General features: G+C 46.0%; 1 protein-coding gene across 1 annotated transcript in view; it reads right to left on the bottom strand.

The window, feature by feature from the left end:
* The window catches only part of LOC139228827 (probable E3 ubiquitin-protein ligase HERC1), a 62,860-nt gene extending 56,570 nt beyond the window's left edge, over positions 1 to 6,290 (bottom strand). Inside the window, exon 1 of the mRNA XM_070860245.1 lies at positions 6,043 to 6,290. The gene's annotated coding sequence lies outside the window, so the exon portion shown is untranslated. The remainder of the gene's footprint in view (positions 1 to 6,042) is intronic.
* Between the last annotated feature and the right edge of the window lie 3,054 nt (positions 6,291 to 9,344).

Below are 9,344 nucleotides of genomic sequence, written 5' to 3' on the forward strand. Positions count from 1 at the left end.
GTGGAGGGAGTGAGAGAGAGAGAGAGTGGAGGAGAGAGAGAGAGAGAGTGGAGGGAGTGAGAGAGAGAGAGTGGAGGGAGTGAGAGAGAGAGTGGAAGGAGTGAGAGAGAGTGGAGGGAGTGAGAGAGAGAGAGTGGAGGGAGTGAGAGAGAGAGAGAGTGTGGAGGGAGTGAGAGAGAGAGAGAGTGTGGAGGGAGTGAGAGAGAGAGAGAGAGAGAGTGGAGGGAGTGAGAGAGAGAGAGAGAGTGGAGGGAGTGAGAGAGAGAGTGAGAGTGGAGGGAGTGAGAGAGAGTGGAGGGAGTGAGAGAGAGAGTGGAGGGAGTGAGAGAGAGAGAGAGTGGAGGGAGTGAGAGAGTGGAGTGAGAGAGTGAGAGAGTGAGTGAGTGAGTGAGTGAGTGAGTGAGAGTGAGTGAAGTGAGTGGAGTGAGTGGAGTGAGTGGAGTGAGTGTGTGTGAGTGAGTGAGTGAGTGGAGAGAGACTGGAGGGAGAGAGAGAGAGAGAGAGAGAGAGAGACTGGAGGGAGGGAGAGAGAGAGAGAGAGAGACTGGAGGGAGGGAGAGAGAGACTGGAGGGAGGGAGAGAGAGAGAGAGAGAGAGAGAGACTGGAGGGAGAGAGAGAGACTGGAGGGAGAGAGAGAGAGAGACTGGAGGGAGAGAGAGAGAGAGACTGGAGGGAGAGAGAGAGAGAGAGAGAGAGAGAGAGAGAGAGCGCGAGACTGGAGGGAGAGAGAGAGCGCGAGACTGGAGGGAGAGAGAGAGAGAGAGAGAGAGTGAGACTGGAGGGAGAGAGAGAGTGAGACTGGAGAGAGAGAGAGAGAGAGAGAGAGAGAGAGACTGGAGAGAGAGAGAGAGAGAGAGAGAGAGACTGGCGCACTTGCGCTGGGGGGTACAGAACTTCGGCTGGAGGAGGCATGCACTTGGATTGGGGGTAAGGCACTTCGGCTGGGGGAGTCATGCACTTGGACTGGGGTAAGGCACTTTGGCTGGCCCTTGCTGTCTTCTGGGGAGGTCTGTCCTCTGTCATTCAGGTAGTCAAAGTGGATTGAGTTACAATTTGCAAAGTCAGTGAGACCTTGGGATGGGTGGTTCCAGTTACACATTCCTGTGAAAATTCAGGGTGTGGCTTATCCCCCAAGGGAACCAATCATAGACAAAGGATGGAGCATGGTGGCTATTTTTGCCGTACAAATAAGCGCATCCATTACTATTATAGAGATATAGTCATTTAATCTTTCCTGCCTTTCACCTCATTGCAGAGCTTTCCCTTTGTTCTTTCCTCCCCTCCTCCCCCTTTCCCTGCCACTGCACTTGTTTAAAACCTGTTATATCTCTAACTTTTTCCAATTCTGACAAAGGTTATCGATCTGAAACATTAACTCGGTTTCTCTCCCCACAGATACTGACCAGCTGAGTGTTTCCAGCATTTTCTGTTTTTGTTCACTTTTGTACAATGGTTAGTTTTGTACAATGGTTAGTTTTGATGCTGTGAATGTTCTACAGCATTTTTTACATTATTTGAGAAGGAAACCCTACAGAAACCCTTTTTATATACTGGCAAGATCTTTCCACTGTCAAGACCAGGACCTCACTCACAGCAAGACCATATATTTCAAGGATTTAAATCCTTAGGATTCCAAGTTGGCGTTCTTAAGATAATTGACCAGGATACCAGGATTATCACCTATGTCTTTGGATTCCAGTTCTTTCCCTTTTGAGTTGACCAGAAATACTTCTTTAGAATCAAACTGTTGAAAAAGAACTAAAAGATCATATTTTTCTCATTTTTAGAAAAAAAAAGCATTTTTGCTTTGCTGTTGAGTTCAAAATATGAGAACAGGAAGGTTTAGAAAGACCAACAGCAGGAGAAAATAAAATTATTAGTATTGGAGTACACAGATTCCTGAACTTCATTATTGAAAATTCTCTCTCCCCACCCTCATTTTTTAAACAAACTTTTTCCTTTTGTTTTCAGTAAGCGACACATCTGATCGCAGAGCTACTTTAAGGATTGCTACAGACTAAGCTACTGCAAAATGAGACTTTGATCATTGACTAGAACAGATAGAAAGACCTTAAAAGTTACAATAAAAGAACAATGCCTCCATTAAATACAGATGAGGAAAACATTCTTCGTTCATCCACCCAGAAAAATCCTACAGCACCCGCTCCCCCCGCCCATCGTGGCATCCAACTGAATCCAGGGTTTTTGCCTCCAATTCTCTATCCAGAAGTCTATTCTATGTGCAGATCACACTGTTTGTGAAGAGATTCCTAACATTAGTTCTAAATTTGCCTTTTAGTAGTTTAAACTTGTCCCCTTGTCCTATCATTGCTTAATTTGAAGTATTCTGGATCTACCTTTTCCATACCGTTTACTCTTTTATATATCTAAATATCTCTCAATCTCCTTTTATGGCTGAAAAGGCCAGGTTTTGACGTCTATTTTCATAACTCAGTCATCTGACACGAAGGATCAATTTCATCCACTGCCCTGCAATAGTCCACCCACTTCTCAGGTAGAGTCTGAACCCTTATCTTTATATTCCATTAGCAAATGGACTACCAATACACTTATTTTGATCCCAATGGCGAGATATCAATCCAATTGATGGTTTAACAAAAGTTAAAAAAGGAAATGGGGAGATATTTCATTTCAGATGTTAAAATTTAATCTTGCAGGATAAGAAAAAAACCTCGTCAACTTTGGTGTTAGCACCGAAGACATAATAAATGTGAAGTGTAGGTAAAATGACTAATTTAGCACACACTAATAAAATGACCAGTGGTTTAATAGAAAGAAACATAATTTTCCAAAAGCTTATATAATCAATGCCAAGACTGACAAATACAGTGGATCCTATTCATGTTGCTATGACATACAGGAGGGCGGGTATTACTACAGCCCTGTAGACCATGAGCTTGGTGGCAGTATTGAGGGCCTAGTCTTCAAACACTTTATTCCTCAGGCAGCCGAAGGCTGCACTGGCGCACTGAAGGTGGTGTTGAATCTCGTCGTCAATGTCTGCTCTTGTTGATAAGAGGCGCCCTAGGTATGGGAAATGGTCCACCTTGTCCAGGGCCGCGCCGTGGATCTTGATGACTGGGGGGCGGGGGGGGGGGCGGGGGGGTGGTTGTGCGAGGACAGGCTGGTGGAGGACCTTTGTCTTACAGATGTTTAGCGCAAGGCCTATGCTTTCGTACGCGTCAGTAAATACGTCGACTATATCCTGGAATTCAGCCTCTGTATGTGCGCAGACGCAGGTGTCGTCCGCGTACTGTAGCTCGACAACAGAGGTTGGGGTAGTCTTGGAGCTGGCCTGGAGACGGCGAAGGTTGAAGAGATTTCCACTGGTTCTGTAGTTTAGTTCCACTTCAGCGGGGAGCTTGTTGACTGAGGTGGAGCATGGCAGCGAGGAAGATGTACATGGACCATGTACAGTAGGCACCTCAAGTCGCTGGAGAAATACCACCAACGATGTCTCCACAAGATCCTACAAATCCCCTTGGAGGACAGACGCACCCACATTAGTGTTCTCGACCAGGCCAACATTCCCAGCATTGAAGCACTGACCACACTTAATCAGCTCCGCTGGGCAGGCCACAATGTCCGCATGCCAGATATGAGACTCCCAAAGCAAGCGCTCTACTCGGAATTCCTTCATGGCAAACGAGCCAAAGGTGGGCAGAGGAAACATTACAAGGACATCCTCAAAGCCGCTCTGATAAAGTGCAACATCCCCACTGACACCTGGGAGTCCCTGGCCAAAGACTGCTCTAAGTGGAGGAAGTGCATCCAGGAGGGCACGGAGCACCTCGAGTCTCATCGCCGAGAGTATGCAGAAATCAAGCGCAGGCAGTGGAAAGAGCATGCGGCAAACCTGTCCCACCTACCCTTTCCCTCAACGACTATCTGTCCCACCTGTGACGAGGACTGTGGTTCTCGTATTGGAGTTTCAGCCACCTAAGGACTCATTTTCAGATTGGAATCAAGTCTTCCTTGATTCCGAGGGACTGCCGATGATGATGATGCTATGACATTTACAAAAACTGAGGTGCAGCAAAGGTGATTTTTATATGGGTTGCCTGACTGGCGGAGCAGGCTCGAGGGGTCATATGGCCTACTCCTGCTCCTATTTCTTATGTTCTTAAAAAGCTGTTCTGCTAGCTATGTGAAATCTAGACTAGATTCTATCATTAGAAATACAGTATTAGGAAGATAAATGCGACAGCTATTTTGTGCATACCAGGATTCTACAAAACCAGCAGCGAGATAAATGACCAGTTAGTCTGTTTTTAGTGATGATGGTTGACAGAAGGCTAGCCAGAACAGCAGAAATCTCCTTGTTCCTCTCCAAATAGTGAGATCTTTTGAACCAATGAATGGAGACAGTCCTCGAGTAAATGTCACATCCAAATATAACGTTCCCTCATTTTTAGCTTATGAATTCATACTCCTGGTATGGAGTTGGATCTCATTATCTAAACTGACACAACCGTACAAAAGAATACAACTTTCAGAAAACGTGTGAATCAAATATTATTACTAAGAAGATAACTAACTATACACTTTGATCACAGAATTTTAGCTTAAGGCAATGAGCATTTTATAGCACACTTAATAGCATCCTGTAATCTTCAGGGCAATAGTGTACAGTTAAAACACACAATTACAGTGATTAATTGATTTTAAAATTAACAAAACACAGAACATACTTTCAATCATCTTCTGCAATCCTGCCACTACAACCGACATGACTGACAAGCAGCTACGTCTGACCCCAATCGAAGCAATGTAAGAAAATCAAAGATAGACTTCAGCAAAGACAATTTCATCTTGTTTCCTGTTGTGAACTTGGCAAAATGTGACGATTATACACATATAAATATATAGATAGATATATAGATAGATTAAAATAGTACTTTTTATACAAGTTTTAGATATGATCATTGATACCCTCTATTGCCATTCAAGGCTAAACTCGTCAGTACCTTTAACATTTTAGTATACAATGGCATATTGCTCTAACATTGCGATACTAATTCTCAGTATAGTTAAAAGTGGACTGTCAGTCATATTAGTATCATTAAATAGCTGTCAAAAAATCTGGTTCAAAAAACAGAATCCTCTCTTTTGGGAAAAGATTTACATTTTTTTTTGGGGGGGCGGGTGAAAGCGTAGGTTTGCCAGATACGTTTTCATCAAGATAATGACTGCCCCTCCAAACAGAGCTGGATCTGCTCGCCAAAGACTGAAATGAACCAGCTGCAAGCGTGACAGATTTCAGTATCAGTGTGTCAAGTCATGTCACCTCACTCAGATGGGTGCGGTATACAGAAAAGAAAAAGTGGCACTTCTTGAATAACCATGCAAGGACGTGCAGCTAACCGATCCCCTTTGGACCAGCGGGTAAAGGTTCATGTCAGGTGTTGCATCTCCTGCAAATTTCCACAATCAGAACGAGATACAGTATATCTGTCAACTGAATAGTAAATTGCAAATTGATTTTTAATCCGCATTTTCCCCAGCAACATACGACAATCTTGCAGTATAATGTTCACAATGTGACATCAATCCACGAACGGTGTGTCAAATGGAGAAATTACATGGTTTCACGAACAGCCCTGACTGCACTGCAATGGATAAAACATGCGGTGACACTTGCAAAGCAGCTCTGCAGTGTCCCCAATTTGATTTATGACAGTGTTGCAATCATGCCCCCACTGCATTCTAATCGGAGCTTTGAATTTATTATGAGACACCGTGTACTCCAATGATTCAAAAAGATAACTGTGCGAAAAAGAGAGACACAGAGCGCCCTGTCGTCTCTCCGGGTTATAATCCGATCAACCCAGAGCTGCCATTCACACTCGGGGTTTAAAAGCAGCATTGGGGGCAAAGGGCCTACATGCAAAGAGAACCCCTCCCCCCGGCCCACCGCCGGCGGATCCGGCCTGGAAACCACCACTACCACCACCCCCCCACGCCCCCTGCCCGGCTGATGACCAACGCGGCCCTCCAGCAGTCCCGCTACGGTCCCCTACCTCTCTCCGCTTCCCTGCAAATGTTATTGAGAAAAAGCAGCAGCTGGTCGGGCCGACGACTGCACGGAATCACGTACGTCCCCGCATGCAGGCCTGGTGTCCACCCTCGGCTGTTGCTGTCACTGTGGCAACGACGAAGTGCTCAGCCTCAGCGTTCGCTCACACTCCAGAGTGAGCGGCTTCAGGCGCTCAACCACCGCTGCCGCCTGCCCGCTTCCGCCATTGGTTGTCACAGTACCAATTGTTGCCATACACTCACACCACAATGTACCGCCCCACCTCCACACGTCAGGGAGACGCTGCTTGTGACGCCAACGCGTTCACCCCGCCCGGTAGGGGGGGCCGGACGATATCTGTGACGCATGCGCATTTCCATCTCCCCGCCCCGCGCTGTCAAGGAGACGCCCCGTCCCGTGCACTCGCGAGCCACCGTAGTTGGCGGTTGTGTGTATTTTTTTTATTTGATTCTTGTCGCTGTGTTAAAATGTAGGTGTGCCAACTTGTTGCATCTACCACTGTGAGGAAATGTACCTGCAGGGCCTGATGACCGACAAAAACGTTTTAAAACCAATTAATTACTAATGTTTGACAAATCTCATTCAGTCCTGAAAAGGGGGGGGGGGAGCTGGTTAGAGGCGGGGGAGCAGGAGATTGCTTAAAAACTTATACAAATTATATTCAAGCAAATCAACTGTGGTGTGTTCTCAACGTTCAACTTTGATGCGGTTATGTATTGATGCTTGGGGTCACTAGACACCTGTCAGAGGTCATCGGGCTGTACAAGCGTGTGCGCGGGCCTTGGTATATAAGAGTGAGTACCGTGCCATGTGCGCACTTTGGGCGCGAATAAAGTTGAACCAGGTTTGTACCTGAGTGAGTTTACAGTAACAAGACTTTCGAGTCATTATATACATTGCATTTGGAGACGAGGTAACTTAAGAACCTTCGCATGCACAATGGGCACTATTGGAATTCTGGGGAGATTCGTGGATGGTGAGGATTGGGCAGATTTTATCGACCGTCTGGATCAGTATTTCGTGGCCAACAAAATGACGCAGTTAGGCACAGGGCGGTTTTCCTCACCGTTTGTGGTTCAAAAATTTATGGCCTCATAAAGAATCTCTTTTCTGCACGTCCAACAGACAAAGAGTATGGGGATTTGTGCGCACTGGTGCGTGAACATCTCAAGCCAAAAGAGAGGATCATCTCACGCAATGACTTCTACACACATGAGGGCCAAGATGTGTCGGGATTCGTCGCCGACCTAAGACGTCTGGCTGAGCCGTGTAAGTTCGGAAAGGCTTTGGAAGACATACTGCAAGATTTCTTCGTGATAGGCATCAACCATGAGGTGATCCTTTGGAAATTATTGGCTGCAGAAACACTGGATTTGAGCAAGGCCATCGCGACTACCCAGGCATGCATGGCGACTGATGATAATTTAAGGCAGATATCATCGAAGAGTCAGAGCTCCACGGCAAGTACTGTAAACAAGATTGTGTCATCGTCTGGCAGAGCTGCTTATGGCAGGGCCTACTCAGATGCTTATGTGAAACCTGTAGCTGCTCAAAGTTCGCCAACTGGTATGAATCCGATTTCACCCTGTTGGCGGTGTGTGGGCAATCATAGGCCTCATCAGTGTCGGTTTAAACAGTACTCCTGTAATGGCTGTTCGAAAGTAGGGTATCTTCAGAGAATGTGCCCACAACTAAGCAAGCGTGCTGCCACTCATCACATTGCTGATGATGACCAGTACAGTGCTGCCCCGGATACACAAACCGAGGAGGAAGTGTATGGTCTGTATTTGTTCTTGGGAAAGAGCCAACCAATAATCGTTAATGTGAAGCTGTATCAATGGAGCTGGACAAGGGTGTGAGTCAGTCAATAATGAGCCAAAGGACATTCGACAAGCTGTGGGACATGGAAGCTGTGAAGTCTAAGCTGAGTCCGGTCAATGCCAAGTTGCGCACTTACACTAAGGAACTCATACCGGTGATTGGCAATGCAATAGTCAAGGTGTCGTATGATGGTGTGATTCACGATTTACCATTATGGATTGTCCCAGGCAATAGTCCCAACACTGTTTGGCAACAATTGGCTTGAGAAAATTAAGTGGAACTGGAATGATATCAAAACGTTGTCCTCGGTGGATGACACTTCATGTGCTCAAGTGCTGAAGAAGTTTTCTTCTTTGTTTGAACTGGGCATTGGCAATTTTACTGGAGCCAAGGTACAGATTCACCTGGATTCTGATGCAAGACCTGTCTATCATAAAGCTCAGTCTGTTCCCTACATGATGAGGGAGAAGGTCGAAATTGAGCTTGACAGACTCCAACGTGAAGGGGTCATATCACCGGTCGAATTTAATGAATGGGCCAGTCCTATCGTTCCTGTGTTAAAGAGTGATGGTACTGTCAGGATCTGTGGAGACTACAAGGTTATGATTAACCGATTTTCGAAACAGGATCAGTATCCGCTACCGAAGGCTGATGACCTATTCGCCATGCGAGCTGGTGGAAAGTCGTTCGTTAAACTGGATCTGACGTCGGCCTGTATGACATAGGAGCTTGTCGACACTTCGAAGAAACTCACCTGCATCAACACCCATAAAGGACTGTTTGTCCACAACAGGTGTTCTTTGGGAATCCGTTCGGCTGCAGCCATATTCCAGAGGAACATGGAGAGTCTACTGAAGTCCGTTCCTAGAATCATCATATTTCAAGATGACATTCTGGTCACAGGTCGTGACACTGATGAACATCTGAACAATCTTGAAGAAGTCCTACATCGTCTGGACAAAGTGGGACTCAGGCTGAAACGTTTGAAGTGTGCCCTCATGGTACCTGAAGTTGAATTCCTGGGGAGGAAGATTGCTACTGATGGCATCAGGCCTACTGATTCAAAAACCAAGGCCATCAAAAATGCACCCAGACCTCAGAATGTGATGGACCTGCGTTCATTCCTTGGGCTATTCAACTAATTTGGTAATTTCTTACCCAGATTGAGCACTTTATTAAAGCCACTGCACTTGCTGCTCAGAAAAGGCGACAACTGGGTCTGGGGTGTCTCTCAAGATAGAGCTTTTGAGAAAACCAAGAATCTGCTCTGTTCGAACAAGCTGCTTGTTCACTATGATCCGTGTAAGTGTCTTGTATTGGCCTGTGATGCTTCATCATATGGGGTTAACTGCATACTCCAACAAGCAAATGAGTCGGGTAAGCTACAACCTGTTGCGAAAAGTTTGTTAAAGGCGGAAAGAGCTTACGGCATGGTAGAAAAAGAAGCTTTAGCTTGTGTGTATG

This window comes from Pristiophorus japonicus, chromosome 2 (assembly GCF_044704955.1).
Source record: "Pristiophorus japonicus isolate sPriJap1 chromosome 2, sPriJap1.hap1, whole genome shotgun sequence".
Lineage (NCBI taxonomy): Eukaryota > Metazoa > Chordata > Chondrichthyes > Pristiophoridae > Pristiophorus > Pristiophorus japonicus.